We start from the raw sequence: 17,374 nt of genomic DNA, 5'->3' as shown, positions 1-17,374 counted from the left end.
ATGGACAATCCAACATGTTCCACGGTTATTTTATTTTTATTTTTTCCTCAAAACAAGAAAAGAAAAGTTTTTTTTTTTTTTTTCTAAACGAGCAAGAAAATTTCTCAAAACAAAACACAATTATAAACAAGTCTAAGTAGCTCATAAACTAGTGAAAAAACATGCAAAGCAAGCAAAAAAGAGTTGCAACTCTCTTAGCAAAGCAAAAAGCCTCTTGACCAAAACTAGTTAATCAAACTTGAGATGCAAAATTAGAAGCAGCATTTTCCATCTCATATATAAAGGAGAAAATGGGCCAAAAAACCATATAAGTCAACCTTGTCATTAATTCAATCATGCTAATTTTTTTCTATAATTTTTTGTTTAGATGATAAATAGTAGGAGTAAGAAAAATAAGATTCAATCCACATGTACAAAACACAAAAGAATGCTATAACAATTGAGTTATCACTTAGGATAACAGTTTTTTTTTCTTTTATTATTTTTAATTCTCATACATACAACCATTCCCTCCCTTCCAAAAAAGCTCTACATTACCAAATAAATAATAACTAATTAACTTTTGATAATTCAATAATTACAATGAAGACAAGGAATTTGAGCCCTAAATATTTTTATTAGAAATACTAGAATGTGTCAATTGAGTTATAAGGCTCTTGGCAAATAAAAATCATTATAAAATCAAGTCACAAGAAAATCTTAAACATTAGCAATGCAAAATCACCCCAAAAAGCTTGAACATTGTACATCTTTAAAATGAAAAGGAAATAGAAAATTTAATAATTTAACCATTATTCTATCACCTCCTTATGTGTGAGCCTAGACTTTCCCTCAATAAGTGATTAATACCATAATCAATTATCAATTTATGCCAAAATCTTAAGCTAATAACTAATAGGAGAATTTAACATAACCATTGTTCTAAGAAGTCTATTACATCTTACATATAAATACCAAGTCCTTTTGTTTTTCATAATATACAAAAATATTTATATCTTCTGCACCAATGAAAACTAAAAAGAATTTGCCTAAAAAATTGGCAAGAAATTGAAATTTTGTAAACCAAGTTAGGTATCCCTAAAGTGTGTTTACAGAAATGGGATGGAGGACCACAATCCCTATCTTCAATTGCCGAAGTTAATTACAACTTGGGTCATCCAACATCTCTACTACTGGAGCAAACTGCAAAGTTGAACAGTGACCAAATATGAGATCATGAGTGAGAAAGTTCATAGATCAAATTTTTAATAAGGATACACACCAACCTCATCATCTTCTTCAAAGTATATTCCATCAACTACACTGTTCAGCTAAAACTCCCACCCGAGATTGCTCTCAAGTAGCTCTTTAAGTTTCCTCGTCTATAATAATAAAAAGAGAGGACATTACAATTTGTCTTAATCAGCAGAAAGCAACTACTTGCAAATTGCAATGAAGTAAAAGCTTAACATTCCCTTATGGGAAGTTTCACTCAAATGAAGGCTCAACAAACTCCTTTCATAGGGCCTATGGACCAAATGACTTCAACCAAAGTCTTAAAATGCATTAAAACTAATGTGGCTCAAATCGAGTGTATTGGCCCTTACATAACATTGGGAGTCATAGACAAAAAATTTTACCAAAACCAGCTGAAGGTACCAAACTATTGAAAAATATCAAATATTGACAACTATTGGCCTTTATATCATACATTTTAGACATAACCAAATGGCAAATATTGACCACTATTGGCCTTTATGTCATGCATTTCAATCGTCACTAGCCATTACAGGTATGACATTGATATTGCAAATTCATATCGGGCTATCGGTTACCTAAAACCAAGACAAGTCAACCATTTTCTAAGGTAACCACCAAATTTTAACTCAACACTAAAATATGATTTACACCTTTTAAGTTTGGGGTCACTATCATTTTGTCCCTCGTCATCTTGCCACTAACCCACCAAAAATTACGTCCTTTTGAATAAAAAGAGAAGAAATTAACCCAAAGCCTAACCCAAACTCAAAAATCAACCCATCCAAACACCTCAAAGCCACCAAATCACCACTGTGTATGGCCAACCTAACCATAAACTTAAAGGCAAACACAGGGGAAATCATTGCAATCACCCTGTAATGATGTCATATTTGAGTGGATTGATAGCGAAAATGAGACACACCACGATGGAAGGGGCACATTCTCATTGTCAAGGATAGCAACCCCAAACTTACAGTGTAGATGGTATTTTCGCCTTGATTGTATGTCTCCCACCGTAAAGCATAAGAGGCTAAGGTCATTGATTCAATCTTGTAAAAATACGTGAGTTGTCTCTATCTATTAAAAAATAAAAATAAGAAAGTAAACATCCTTATTCAAGGAAATCAAAAAATGCATAGTTCAATTTGCAAGATATCGTCCCAAAACATACTTAAATTTTCAATATTCCAAAAATGTATTAAGATCTAGCTATCCAGTATGAAATGAATCAAATGACACTAGAGATATGAACTTGTAACTAGTAAGTGACAAAAATTATACATTCAAAATCAAAATCATAAATGATTGAGTTGGAATTAACAAGAGATTTCTGTTTTTTTTTTTTTTTTTTTTTTTGTTTCTAGAGAGAGAGAGAGAGAGGGTAAAGCAACATAGTAGGGTTTTTCAACAATTTTTGTAATTGTAAATAATTTGAACGAGATAATGTTTGGTTTTATGAATGAAGCAAATTTCCTTGACATGAATTTTTTGTATAGGCAGATTTATATGTTATGTAAATGTATCTCTATAAAACCAACTAGAGTAATAAATACACCTAATTTGCAAAGTAGAAAATCCATAATCTTATGCAAACCAAAACTAAGAATCAATTGCAAACGCCTAAAAGGAAAGTGTACGAAGAGAAAATGAAAGCTTGGCAACTGGCAAGTTGCCCCAAGCCCCAAGCCCCAACCTCCAAACCAACAGAGAATCAAACATGAAGAATGTGAAGAAGCAGGATTAGTGTTCATACCCATGACAGCAGATGTCCATCAACAAATGAGGCATCTAGCATCAATGAAAAGAAGTCCTGGAATTCCATTCAGCAATCAGTCAACAATTTGTGATGAACTTACCATTTCTTCTTTAACAAATAAAAATGTTACGATGGAAACATAATTCAATCAATTTGATTAAAAGTGACTAAGTAATGATTTTTATTGGTTCTCAAGCAAGTTGCTCAAATTGACCAATAAATGTTGGTGAGTAGGTAAACAGTTCAATAGACCAATGAAAGCCTTGAAATTTGACTTGCTAATAAAAGTGATATCAACAAGGGGAATTGTAAATTTACAAAAATGCTAGTTAAGCATGGCAGCACAATCATGCATTTAAACAATGACTTAGTAAACTTCAAGAGGTACCTTGCAAAGATGGTGTAAAAAGCGATCAGCAGATAACCATGAATCATCCAATAGTGTGGATACCCCTGTTGCTGCATCACTGGTATCTGTATGATTTTTCTCAAGCCCAAATTTCAGTTGGTAGTAGACAACCTTAATGAACTGCATAGAATTCTATAAGTTCTCAGCACTCTGTATTAAACTAACAGCAAAAATAGGACAATTACATTTATTGAGTGTTAATCAGTATTAAATGAAGAAAGAAAGAGGCATGTAGCAAATTAGTTGGCACTTCTTAGTGTTTCCAACCGAGAAATCCAGAATTCAAATCTTCCTACTCCCAAATATCAATGCATCAAAAATTTTAATTTGGCAAATCAAACAGACTAGGAAATTCTATGCAAGTTAACTATAGATGTTGCAAATATAGTCAGAACCTAATAAACCAATGAAGCTTATTTCATGCCCAATATCATAGTTAAATACTTCAATTTATAAGGGGCTACATAAGAATTAAAACATTCAGCAAGAAGGCTTTTGAAAGGCCAACTGAAACTGATTAGGCTTTTGAAAGTTAGGGCAAACCATCAAACAACCTTACCCTTTCTTATTTATTAACTAAGGAACAAGGTCCTATAGTCTATCAATCAAAATGGCCCCACATTGAGCACAATGATGAAACGAAAAACAAAATCAAAAAAAGAAAATAATTGACGACCGAAGGCTTTGTTTTGTTGACTTGCATCTTGCATATGCCTTAATAGTTACATCCCAAGCTTAGTGGGGGCTCCAGGAATTGTTTTAGGGTGTCATTAAAATACTTAAATTAAACTCAAAATTTTATAAAAAGAGAACTTGAATATATCAAGTTATTGACATACCAAAAAAAAAAAAAAAAAAAAAAAAAAAAAAAAAAAAAAAAAAAAACACACACACACACACACAAATACATGAAATTTTACAATTTCCTTCTACAGGTTTTCATATTTTGAAATCCTTAAATGATAGTTAATTATCAATTGTCATTATTTTTTATCAACGTGGGTAGGTGTGACAAGTTTGTATAATGTTTTTATTTGTATGCAGTAGTCATTATCTATTTTTCATTCTTTTTATAAAAATATTTTAAACTAAAAAACAAAACTCAACCCATTAGCAGTGCATTAATTGTTGACCCACACAACCACACTCATCCATACATAGAAATAATACACTAAGTGTCTACTTAACGAATCAAATACTTAAACAATCAATCAATCACTATCTTTACTATTTTTTTTCATGAATCTAACTTTATAAGTTATTATAACATAATAACAATAACAATACATACACACACATGTAACAAACGTTTTGTATTTCCTAGTTATTAAATTATATAAATTTATATTATATTTATACCATACACGCACACATTCACAAACACCAAAATTCATACAAACAACATTATAACAAAAAAAGAATTGAAAAATAATGCACACAATCAATATCAACAGTTCGGATGGTCAAATCTTTGTTGTTTGGTTTTGGGTTGGGCTAATATGTGTTCAGGGTGTGCAAGATTTAAGTTAAGGTGTGCAAAAGTATTTTTAAGAGTAAATTAAACTAGTAAATGAATGTTCTATATATAGATAATTTTTTTCTCAATACCCCCTGAACGACATGTAGAACCTTCCGAACCCAAGCTATCACTGCTCTGCAATCAATCAGATAGTAAAATAGGCAAAAGTCTTGTAGCTCAACAAAGATCTCCTAGTGTTTTAAATGAAAACATACAGGGTTCAAATCTCCTTCCCCCATTGTAACTATTGAATTAATAAATGTAAGGTTGAATTTAATCAACCATTTTATTGGTTTTATTCCGTGCCAAATTTGCTTGTATTTCAGCATTTAGTAACCCGGTATTGAGGTGGGTTTGTTGTAAGGGTAGTGAGTGAGATAGAGTGTTGATTGCTCAAGAGTGTGCAAGAAAACAGAGACTCGCGGCTTGTTCTCGCAGGTAGCTCGCGGCTTCAAGCCGCCAAACGCAGCACACATGCCAAGCATGCCAGAAGGTGAACAGTCATGCTAGATGGAGCACTACAAGACAAAACAAGACAACTGGTCATACGGTTATCTTGCGACTGGATCTCGCGACTCAGTCAAGTCGCGAGGTCAAGCCGCGAGCCACCCCTGTTTTGAAAAACCTGACGTTTCACATTCCTCTCTCACTCCAGTATAAATACCCCTTATACCCACAAATGAAAGAGAGATTCCAGAGAGAATTTTGAGAGAGAAACCCTAAAGAAAAACAAGATTGATTCACCAACAATCTATACATTAGAGTCTCTTCAAATTCCTCAACTCTCTTCCTCTCCATTGTCAAATCCTTGAGAGGCATTTTACCAAAACCTTGTTCTCACTATATTCATCACTGTGAGAGGGTTGTTTGGTTTGCTGGGAAGCAATTAGGAAGGAACCAATCTACATTGGTTGATGCTATGGTCTAGTAGCGGAACCCGGGAAGCTAGAGAAGAAAAAGGTTCGGCGCAACCTCGTTGAAGCAAGAAGCTTGGAGGGCTTAGGTGCACTGGGTAGATTAGGCTTGGAGGGTCTATTGCTGTCCATGTATCCCAACTACATTTTCTAGTGGATTGTTTACCGCTTGGAGGGCGATGGAGAGGTTTTACGCCGAGGGCTTCGGTTTCCTCTTCGATAACACATCGCGTGTTGTCTTTGTGTTTGCATCTTCCTTCCCTTTTATCTTTGCCTTTTATTATCTGCTGTGGGATGTGATTTTAATTTGGCTTAGATAGTTTATCCAATTCTATATTATAGCTTATGTTCATTATCCGCACACTAGTTGTTTGACATAAAGCTTGAATTGGTTAATTTGTAAATTGGGGGTCTAAACGTTCAAGGGTATTTATACACATATTTGAACTTTCAATAAAAAATTAAAAGAATAAAAATAAAAATAAAAATAAAACTTGAATTTTCCTTCTATTAACCAAAATAATAATAATTATAATTTAACAAATTTTCCTTTCATTTACCAAAAATAATAATAATAATAATAATAATAATAACAAATTTTTTTAAAAATAAATAAATAAGAAAAGAGCATTACCTTTGTGAATAGTTGAGTCCTTGTACGAAAAGGCTGCAAAAAATAGACATATACATTTTAACAAAAAAAAAAAAATCCTCTTAACATTAAAAAAAAATCAAAAAATCAAATTATTAAATCTAAACCACATAGGACTCCAAGCAATATCATAATAATATGTTAACTATATAGCTACATAAAACCATGATATCACCTATGAATTATTTCAGAAACATGTAAAATTTTCTACAATAAATAGATATTAACAAATTCCACAAAATAGCAACAAAGAATATGTTTGAGTCACCTCCAACAAAGATTATGCCGTTCTAATTCTAACAATGATAGTGTCGCTATTCGATGACCAATGCTGCAATTACTATAATGCTGTTTGCAATATCAAATAGCAAAATGATGCAAAACAGCCTAGGCTTCACCACCTAAGGGTTGTTTGGAATCACACACCAAACACAAATGCAATTTGCACGAATGAATATCATTATTCAAAAATAGTCTCAATAATAAATCATCTGGAGCTTTTATAGAGCTTCTAGGAAAATAAGAGATAAAGATTAACAGCCATGAAACAAAACCTAAGAGAACTCAAATACTAATCCAAATACTAAACTAATCCCTACCTAAGAATATGAAATTTAATCTCTATCATAACTCAAACAGATTGATGTCCCATGATATAAAAGCACTGAAATAACCTCAAGTCAAAATACCAAACTTTTAAGAAAAGTCTTTGTATGATAGATCACTCAAAAGAAAAGGTTTGAGTTCCAACCACATTTGTTCAGCTGAAAGACAAACGTTGAGGAAATTCGGCAATTTGCCCCATCAAAACAACAACTTTGGCCCTAGAGCATAAAGTGCCGTAGAATTCCTATGCAAAGTAACAAGAAACTACAGGGATTTGAGGCATTTTTAAATCAATTAATATTCTACACATGTTTTTGAAAATGACAATTTTGTGTATTTCAAGGTAATGTTTTCAAGGCGTAAATGCACTTTTAGTCCTTATATTTTGACGTTTTTCCATTTTAGTCCCTACATTTTATTTTTTCCACTTCTAGTCCCTAAAACCAATTTATGCTTTCCGTTTTAGTCCTTGAAGCACTATTCCGTCACCAAACTAACGGGAAAACTGGACGTGGCTGACGTGAGTATTAAAATATTATTAAAAAAATTATTTGACATTTTTTAAATGCCAAAATTTTAAAAAAAAAATTTAATTACTCAATTTTCTTTTCATTATTTGTGTTCTTCTCGTGTTCTTCCCTATAATCAATCTCCAGCAAAATACAAACCCTAAACCCAGATCCTAACCAAACCCCAAACCCATATCCCAGTAAAGCAAACCTTAGCCTTCAAACCCATAAATTTTCTTGGCAAACAAACACAAAAAAAAAAAACCACTGGAAAAAAAACCCCAAATCACCACCACCGAATCAAAGAACATGAAGATCATACCCAAGCAAAAGAATAGAAACCCAGCAACCAGCAAAGCACCACCACCGAATCAAATCATCCACTACCACATCAACAAAACCACTCCCAGACCAAACCATCCAAAGAATAGAAACCCAGCAAAGCACCCAACTCATCCACTCCCAAACCAAACCATAATCAAAGAGGCTGAGATCGGGTGCGATGGGTTTGAGATAGAAAGAGGCTGAGATCGGCTTGATCTGGGTTAGAGAGATGCTGTGATCGGTTGGTACCTAGTGAGAGCGAGCGCCGAAAATGGGAAGTGGAGAGGCCATGACCTGAGCGAGGCGCTGAGCAGCGGCTTTGGCGGTGAAGTTCTAAGTGCACTTAACGGTGGAGAAGGCGGTGAGCAAAATCTGGGTTTGGGTTTTTTTTTTTTTTTTTTGTGAGCCTCATCGTGATCCGTTGATTGTCTTTGTGTCGTGTATCAGGGCCATCAATTATCTTCTTTTTCTTGTTCTGTTTTGTTGATGAAACTTTTACAGAGAAATGAAACACTTGTGGAGTAGCAATAATTTATAATTTGTTCAAACAAGTTAGTACAGACTACAGAGGAGCTTGACTAATACGTGGTCTCACACTCTCCACAAAATAAAATAGCAATATCTCACTGGTGTGTCTCTCCATCTCTCACTCACACTCGCTCACAGAGTTTCTCAGTCTCTCTCTATGCGTTTGAGATATTTTTAAAAAATTTGAAATTTTTAGATTGATAAAAAAATATCTTGGATGGTGTAAAAATGTCGTCCACCAAACTTATTATTATTTTTTGCTATTTAGTTGCTGGGTCTCTATTCTTTTGCTTGGGTTTGATCTTCATGTTCTTTAATTTGATGGTGGTGATTTGGGGTTTTTTTTTTTCCAGTGGGTTTTTTTTTGTGTTTGTTTGCCAAGAAAATTTATGGGTTTGAAGGCTAAGGTTTGCTTTACTGGGATATGGGTTTGGGGTTTGGTTAGGATCTGGGTTTAGGGTTGTTTTTTGCTGGAGATTGATTATAGGGAAGAACGGGAAGAACACAAATAATGAAAAGAAAATTGAGTAATTAAATTTTTTTTTTTAATTTTGGCATTTAAAAAATGTCAAATAATTTTTTTAATAATATTTTAATACTCACGTCAGCCACGTCCAGTTTCCCCGTTAATTTGGTGACGGAATAGTGCTTCAAGGACTAAAACAGAAAGCGTAAATTGGTTTTAGGGACTAAAAGTGGAAAAAATAAAATGTAGGGACTAAAATGGAAAAGCGTCAAAATATAGGGACTAAAAGTGCATTTACGCCTGTTTTCAATTATACCAAACGATTAAGTCAGGTTTTTGGCACTGAAGAGAATCATCACATCATCTTCTGCATCTTTCTTTAAACCAAAGCAATGAAAGCATAAGATGACACGTGGCACAAAAGGACCCAAAATGCCTACACCTTTCAAGTTTACTCACAACATTAGGATGGTGAGAACAAATTCAATCTCACCAAAATTGTTCAACAAATCAATGGAAAACTAGTAGCCAAATCAATACTTACAGCTTCAATACATCCAAATAAAAGGTTAACCAAAGCTTTCCATTGTAGAAATCCTTCAAATGATTGTCCCATCTACTGAATTTTCAGATGTCATAAAACCTAATAGTAATTTCAACATAAAGAAAGTTTTATAAAGGTCTACACATACCAAAAATGCAATAAATGTGTAAGGTTGAATCTAATCAGCCATCTTGTTGGCTTTATTCCGTGCCAAATTTGTTTGTAGTTCAGCAATTAGTAACCCTATATTTAGGTGGGATTCTTGTAAAGGTAGTGAGTGAGATAGTGTGAAGAAATGCTTAAGAGTGTGCAAGAAAAACAGAGACTTGGGATTGGATCTCACAGGTGACTCGTGGCTGCAAGCCGCCAGAAGCTGCACACATGCCAGGCATGCCAGAAGTTGAAGCGTCATGCTAGCTGGAGCACTACAGGACAAAATAGGAAAACTGGCCATTCAGTTATCTCGCGACTAGAACTCGCGACTCAGTCAAGCCGCGAGGCCAAGCCGTGAGCTAGCCCTATTTTGAAAAACCTGACTCTTCACATTCCATTCTCACCCAAGTATAAATACCCCCCATACCCATGAAAGTAAGTGAGCTTCCAGAGAGAATTTTGAGAAAGAAACCCTAGAGAAAAACAAGATTGATTCATCCACAATCTTTACATAAGAGACTCTTCAAATTCCTCTACTCTCTTCCTCTCTATTGTTAAATCCTTGAGAGGTTTTTTACCAAAACCTTTTCTCACCATATCCATTACTGTGAAAGGGCTGTTTGGTGTTTTGGGAAGTAGTTAGGAAGGAACCAATTTCACATTGGTTGATGCTATGGTCAAGTAGCGGAATCCGGGAAGCTAGAAAAGAAATAGATTCGGCACAACCTTGTTGGAGTAAGAAACTTAGAGGGCTTAGGTACACTGGGTAGATTAGACTTAGAGGGTTTATTGTTGTTCATGTATTCCAACTACATTTTCTAGTAGATTACTTACCGCTTGGAGGGCAGCAGAGAGGTTTTATGCCGAGAGCTTTGGTTTCCTCTTCGATAACACATCGTTGTGTTGTCCTTGTGTTTGCATCTTTCTTCCCTTAATCTTTGCCTTTTATTTTTTGCTGTGGATGTGATTTTAATTGGCTTAAATTGTTTACCAATTCTGTTTATAGCTTGTGTTCATTTTCCACACACCTATTGTTTGTCATAAAGCTTGAATTGGTATTTTTGTTATTGGGGGTCTAAATGTTCAAGGGTGTTTTATACACTATTTGAACTTTCATTTGGTATCAGAGCGGGTACACTTGTTGTGGTTTAAATACCTAAGTGTGATCATTGACCCCTTGTGTTTATTTGTCATGGATTGTGTTTTGTATGCCTCTTTATATGATTTGGTTGATGATAAATGTAGCATGTCACGTGTTTGTGAAAATGCCTCTATGAGTGTGGATCCTCATGATTGTGATGCTATGTTTCATGAATCATTTGATGTTGTTGATATTCCAAATGACAAACTCTTGAAGAAAAATGCTAAGAAGTTTCAAAAGAATTTGAGCAAGTTATTTTGTGAAAATGATGATTTGATTGCTAAGCTCAATGAATCCAACAAATTAGTTGAGAAATATAAAAAACTTGCTGAAGATTCTCTTGAAAAGCTAAAAGAGTTTGAATGTTTGAATATGGATTTGGATGCTAAACTTGTTTTGTCTAACAAACTTGTTGATGAGTTAAAATGTGAAAATGAATCTCTTAAGATGCATGCCAAGTGTTTGATTGTTGAACCCATTGATAAAGGGGATGATATTATTTGTTGCAATCATGTTGTGGTACCCGATCTTGTGCCTATTGTGTGTTCTACATCTAAGGACAAATCGGTGTACATTCCTCCACATAAAAGAAATCAAAAGGTGAAGAGAAAAGCTATTAAGTCAAAGCCTTTGTTTAGGTCTCAACCTAAGGTTTTGGATGGATCTAAATTTGTTCCAACTTGCCACCATTGTGGTGTGATTGGTCATATAAGACCTCAATGTTATAATTTGAAGAGAGAACAAAAGCATGTTGCTTGATCCCTTCCCAAAAAGCCTAGTAGACCTAAACACATTGTTTGTCACGATTGTGGTGCTTTTAGTCATCTAAGACCTCATTGCTCTAAGTTTCATGATCTTAAAAGAATCAAAAGAAAAGAGAAATTTGAGCTTCTTAGAAGTTGTGCTAAAAAGAGTAAACCAATTTTGAGTGAAAATAGCATGTTGTTAAAGGAAATGTTTAATGCTCTTAACTCCTTGACTATGTGCATCTCTGGTTCTCATTCTTCCAACCCTCGTCTCACTTCTCTTAAGACACTTATTCTAAACAATTGTTCCGTTTGGATGAGGAAGGGTTCATATGGTTGAGCTTTTGCTCTTTTGGTCCTTGATCTAATTCTTTCGATCTTTGTTGGACCCCTCTTTCATTAAATGTCATATCTTCATGCATTTTGTGCATCTTGCATTTACTTGTATGCATTGTTTTGTTTTTTATCTTAATTTTATATTTCAGTTTTGTGTGAGTAAAAAATCCAAAAATACATAAAAAGTGAAAAATTCAAAGAGTTTGATCGTATATGTTTGAGCACATATGATATGTGAGTTTGGTCTTGTACCTTTGTACAAATGGCTTTATGCATTTAAGAGTTTAACTTGTTATTTTTGCACTTATATCTTTGTGGGAAAAATCTTGACATCTTTGTGTGATTGTTGTAAATCAATCTTTAAGCTTGTCATGAATGATTAGTCAATAGTCATGTTGGTTTTGATACATGCGTAGACTTGTGCTTATATCTCTTCCCACTCTTTTATTTTTATTGCTTAAAGAGCTCAATAAATGTAAATCTCAAAATGAAAAGAGATAATGAGCTGCAAAAGCCGTCACACATACTAGTATTCAACTAGGAAAAAGGGAAAGCAACTTATATGAAAATGTATGATGTCTAAAAAGCCAAAGGTTTGTTCATCAAATTGAAATATCACAAATTTCAGGCATCGATCTCAAAATGAGATGTTTTGATTCAAAATGATCAAATGTTATGAATTGTAAAGAAGTCACATGAAAAGCTTCATCGTATGTAATCATTTTCTTGTGGAAGGTCATATATATTCATTTCTATAATTGAGATAGACCACTTGACTTAGTACTAGTTGTGTATGACTTGATTGAATTGATCATTGAAACTTCACTCTAGACTAAAGACTATTCCACATTTGATATATACACACAACACACATGCCTAATGTTCAATGAATGTCTTATTCATTTCTTAGATTGTACTTGTCTAAATGTGATATGTGTGTGCTCAATCATATATGGATTAATCCAAAAAGATTTTTGATCATTTTATATGTTTTTGGAAGTGATTTTTATCACTCTTTGTGTTCATATTTAGTGTTTACTTTGTTTTTTATTGTTTAAACATGTTCTGTTTTAAAAAACAAATGTCAGAATTTTTAGCTACTCAATTTGGCTACTTGCGTGAGCTGCCAACAAGCTGCCAATTTTGGCTACTCGTTTTGGCGACTTGCAAGCTGGGAGTTTTACACAGAATGGTTTCACGACTCGCCAGTCGCAAAACGCCCAGAATCAACTTTTTAAAGAGCTTTTTTGTGGGAAACTTGTTTTAAACCTCTCCCATCCTCTCTAGAACACCTCTTTCAATATTTTTACATCAAAACCCAACCAATTTGAATGGTTTTTCATTCCATTAACATCTCTAAGGTAATTATAAACTCTTTTCATTAATTTTGATCCTTAGATTATGTTTTGGAGAGTTTTGTACTCTTGGTTAGGATTTTTATCATAGGGGTTGGGAAAACTTAATTTTTGTCAAATTTTATCATGGGATTGGTTTTTTTTGTTGATTTGCATTGGATGTTGGCCCCTTGTGGTAGAAAGAACATGTATTAAGGGTGGATTTCATGATGTTCATGCATTGTTTCACATTATTGTTCATAGTGTGCATGCTAGGTGTTTGATAAAATGCATCTTAGACATTTTCTCGCTTGCTTGTACTCCAATGAGTACCAAACTTTGGGGTTTCTCATGTTTCCTCATTAGGAATATGTTTGGTTCATTAGTTGTGTATTTAACACACCTTGCCCCACATGTGCATTTTTCATGCATTGGTCATGCATTGCACATAGCCACCTCTTGCACACACCTTTGCTACCCTTGTCATGCATTGGTCTATACCTTGTTTCTTCATCCTAGCATGTCATGTTTACCTTATACTTTGTAGCACTTTATTTTGTCTTAAGATTGAGCTTCATTTTCTCATTCATCTCGCACCCCTCATGCAACATTATCATTGTTCGTTCCTTCATCTCTTGCCCTCTTTTCTCCTTGACCCTTTGTCTATTCCTGACAAAAAGGGGGAGAGTATACTCTAGAGAGTATACCAAAGTGTTTTTGTCATTTCTATATGACTCTTGTACACATACTTTGGGGAAAAAATTCTATTTCTCATGCACATTTGTAAGGGGAGAGATATTCCATAGGGCAGATGTATATACCAAAGGGGAGAAGACATTGAGTTAATAAGAAAACCTTGTTTTGTTTGTTTCTCTTTATGTTTGTTTTCTTGTATTACATCATGTTTGTGTTTTGGACATGCATATATCCCTACGCTATTATGCTTCATCAAATGCATGTTCGGATGATCGTTTGTTTTGTTATGTGATCATTGTAGTCATTTCTATATGATTGTTTTGGTGTATAATCAAGTTGCTCACATGTTTCATATCATGTTTTCTTGATCGCAATTTACTTGTTACATTATACTTGTCATTTTATTACTTGCCTTACCTTGAGGGTCTAATGTGTTTTATGCAAATGTTTCAGGTCACAAGTATATATGTTCCAAGTGCATCACAACTTCTCATCATTCTGAAGGGGAGAAATTTTAAGCACTTTTAGCTTGTATTGTTTAATTTTATATTTAGTATTTTGTGGTTTATACCAATGTTGCTTTTGTAAGCTTTTAGGGTTTGCTATCACTTTTTGTAGGCTTTATGGTTTGTACCATGCTTTATGCAGCCTTTATGCTTTGTTAAATCAGTACTTCTAACTAAATGTCATGCATTTTCTTTTGAGTACTGTCACTCTTGTGCCCTTGTAGGATTGTTCCTAGATGCATATACTTAGTGTATTATGCATTGGTTGAGTGTTGGGCATGCAAGTAATCTGCATTGATCTTATTAGCTTGTATGTCCAAGTGTTCATTCCAAGTGTGAATGAGCATTGTGGTCACTACACTGTAGTGATTGCTTGTTTGATCAAGTCATGGTTTGTTTCTTAACTCCATCTTTGCTTGATCACATCATGCCTGCTTCATATGCATTTCATGCTTTTCTGCATACAATAATCATGGTGTATTTGTTGTGTTTCAAGAGATTCATGTTCATATGAATCAAGAGCTTCACAATTTCTAGAGTTAGGTGTGAGTGAGTTATGTTCAACTGTTCCCAACTCACATGTTAAGTCTAGAGTCTATTTTAGGGTTTTGCCACGGAATAGCCAAATGGGGAGATTGTAAGGTTGAATTTAATCAACCATCTTGTTGGCTTTATTCCGTGCCAAATTTGCTTGTATTTCAGCAATTAGTAACCCTGTATTTAGGTGAGATTCTTGTAAGGGTAGTGAGTGAGATAGTGTGAAGAAATGCTCAAGAGTGGGCAAAAAAAACAGAGACTCGCGACTGGATCTCACGGGTAACTCACGACTGCCAGCCGCCAGAAGCTGCACACGTGCCAGGCATGCCAAAAGTTGAAGCGTCATGCTAGCTAGAGCACTACATGACAAAATAGGACAACTGGCCATTCAACTATCTCGCGGCTGGAACTCGCATTCCTCATCAGTTTTGCCACTGTGGCACTGCTGAGTTGGATTTGTGCAATTAAAAAAAATTATGTGGTACTCGAACTTGGTAAACTCAAGTAACATGCAACACCATACTCGAGTATACCAAGCTCGAGTACCTTTTATAAATAAAATGCAGAAAATTTTATCTCTACAGTACTCGAGTTTACCAAACTCGAGTACCGTGTAAATTTTTTTTTTTTTTTTTTTTTTTTTTTTTTTTTTTTTTTTTTTTGTTTGTGGATAATCAACAAATAAACATAAAGATAAAAATAAGTAGCTTTTTTTATGTTTTTATTTATTTAATAGAAGCATTGTAAAATATAGAGATTTTAATTTCGAAATATGAATTTAATTTCTACATTAATTAAAATTGCTCATTGTTTTCTTATAAAAATTGTTCACTGTTTTCTGTATAAACAATTTCTACGATTTTGCATAAAATTATTTTCTGTTCATCATTATTTCAGAAATTGTTTGCTCTCTTTTTTGAATAAATTATTTTCTATTCACTATTTAAAAAATTGTTCACTGTTTTCTCATAAAACACCTAGTGAAATCGTGTTTTCTTTTCATGTTTGAATTTCACAATAATTGAATATATTTTTCTACATTGATAAATCTGTTTCTACATTAATAAAATTTTCTCTCTGCACATCATATTTACTTTATATTCAAATCTGCTTACTGCATTCATAAAATCTGTTTTTTCATTAATTAAAAATGTTCACTGTTTTCTACATAAACTATATCTAGCATTCTGCTTAAAATTATTTTATGTTCAACATTATTTAAAAAATTGTTCACTCTTTTTTATGCGTATATTATTCTCTGTTCGTTATTTAAAAATTGTTCGCTGTTTTCTCATAAAACACCTAGTGAAATCGTGTTTTCTAAATTTAAAAGCCAAATCTGAATACTTTTTCATGCTTAAATTTCATAATAATCGAATTTGTTTTTCTACATTGATAAAATCTGTTTCTACGTTAATAAAATTTGCTCTCTACACATCATGTTTACTGTATTTTTGAAGCTGCTTACCGCATTCATAAAATCTGTTTTTTGCATTAATTAAAACTGTTCACTGTTTTCTCATAAAAATTGTTCACTCTTTTCTGCATAAATTGTTTTTAGCATTGGCGCAATTATTACACTTATATGGTTTTTGTGTTTTTTTTTAAATATGTAACCATATGAATAATGGACAAACTCCATGAAAGAAAAATGAATGATTCGTATAAATCAGACAAAATACATACTATGCACACAGGTCAGCGCTACAATTCACACTATAATAAACTGATTTTATAAAATTTTAGCAACTAACCATTCAAAGTTTCAAACCAATTCCACTTTAAAAGGCTCCACACAATATATCCAGAACAATAAAAATAAAGACAGACAATCTACTACCGTAAGTTTCTAAACTGAAAGTTCAAAAACGTGTACAAAAACACTTTTGAACGTTTAGACCCCCAAAAACCAACTTAACCAACACAAGCAATATGTCAAACAACAAGTGTGCGGAAACTTAACATATGCTATAATATGAAATTGGTTAAACAACTATCTAAGCCATAACAAAATAAACCACAGCAGATAATGTAAAGGCAGAGATAGAGAGGAAGGAAGATGCAAACACAAAGATAACACCCGATGTGTTATCGAAGAGGAAACCGAAGACCTCGGCGAAAAACCTCTCCGCCGCCCTCCAAGCGGTAATCAATCCACTAGAAAATACAGTTGGGATACAAGGACAGCAATAGACCCTCCAAGCCTAATCTACCCAGTGCACCTAAGCCCTCCAAGCTTCTTGCTCCAACGAGGTTGCGCCGAACCTTTTTCTTTTCTAGCTTCCCGGATTCCGCTACTAGACCGTAGCATCAACCAATGAAGATTGGCTCCTTCCTAACTGCTTCCCAGAACTCCAAACGACTGTCTCACAGGGATGATAATGGTGAGAACCAGGTTTGGTATAATGCCTCTCAAGGATTTGACAATGGAGAGGAAGAGAGTGAGGGAATTTGATGAG

General features: G+C 33.9%; 1 pseudogene; it reads right to left on the bottom strand.

The window, feature by feature from the left end:
• Window positions 1-1,070: 1,070 nt before the first annotated feature.
• Window positions 1,071-17,374, bottom strand: part of LOC126707079 (uncharacterized) — a 71,103-nt pseudogene continuing 54,799 nt past the window's right edge.

This window comes from Quercus robur, chromosome 11 (assembly GCF_932294415.1).
Source record: "Quercus robur chromosome 11, dhQueRobu3.1, whole genome shotgun sequence".
Lineage (NCBI taxonomy): Eukaryota > Viridiplantae > Streptophyta > Magnoliopsida > Fagales > Fagaceae > Quercus > Quercus robur.
Note: the sequence above shows the minus strand (reverse complement) of the source record. Positions and strands in the feature narration are given on the sequence as shown.